Genomic DNA, 1330 nt, shown 5'->3' on the forward strand with positions numbered 1-1330 from the left:
AAAATGTGTGCTTGAATGTTTATAGCAGCATGATTGGTATTAGTCAATAATGCAAATAATGAAATAACCCAATGGTCTTTCAGTGAGTTGGATATGAATTGAAAGTAAAGAAAGACATCAACATCAGCATTATGGAAAAATTAGGAACCTTCTTTGTTTCTATCCTTAAATGTTCAAGTGAGACAACAATAATAACAAAGGAGCCCCTGCTCAACACATGATACACCTGAAAGATCCATGCATCTGAACATCTGAAGTTGGTCAGACTGGAATGAGTAGGGTAAGTGGAATGGGGAAGGAGAGGAACAGTTGCTGCAGATCCAGTTTGGCACTTAATAAGGGTCCAACAAGCATGGTAGTGGGAGAGGAGTCAGCATGCAGCCCCTATACTATAGCCTGGATTGCAAGAGGGGAAGAAGCAGTGACTCCCAAGAAAAGGCATCACCCTTTCTCCTCCCTCCTCTTATTGCAAGAGACCCTGGCAGAGGTGACTAGGAAGCTTAAAACAACACAACACTACTGAAAGCCATTACTGGCATGGGGCAGAACCATGGATTGTGAGCATGCTTACCTAAACTTACATAATCCTGGCAGAGCCCAGTAAAGAAAGCTTAGCAGTGTCCATGGCTTTAATGGCTTTTAATGATCTCACTGGAAGAGGAGCAGAGCTGTGAGATCATTAACTTGTCTCCCTTGCTCCATCCAACCCAATAGAACCAGGTAGAGAAGATTGAGGTGCCTTAATACTACAGCAGAGCTGTGAAGTCATGAACTTGCCCCCACCCTTCCACACTCATTTTGGCAGTCTGGTAGAGTCACCTCTAAAACACAAAGGGCCAGTGACCATTAGTAAAAAGGAGGTAGTGTTGACAGATTGCAAAACTGGGTTTCCAACACCCACAACATACCCCTACCATGGTGGTAGTGCGGTGGTAGTGCCCTGTAATTGAGACAAGCTAGTCACAGAGGGGACAATCACTATCCATTTTCCTTAACTGAGGTGATGCTGCATTACCATGACCCCTGAAGTACAAATAGTTCAGGTAAGAGAAAACAAAACTGTGCTAAAACACCATCTACTTGAAAACAAAAGAATATACTCTACACTTAAACCTGCTAAATAGTTGAGAGCAAAACAGTATTTAAACAAATAAAAGAGCTCACTAGCTTGAATGCACAGGCAGAGAAATAATCCAACAAATACCATGAACAACCAGGGTAACATGGGAGCACAGAAAAAATGGTAAGTCTTCAGAAATCAAACTCAAAGCCATGAAATACTGTGACTTAAAAGACAGAAAGTTTAAAATTGAAGTTATGAAGATGCTCG

Source organism: Myotis daubentonii, chromosome 3, assembly GCF_963259705.1.
Source record: "Myotis daubentonii chromosome 3, mMyoDau2.1, whole genome shotgun sequence".
Taxonomy (NCBI): Eukaryota; Metazoa; Chordata; class Mammalia; order Chiroptera; family Vespertilionidae; genus Myotis; species Myotis daubentonii.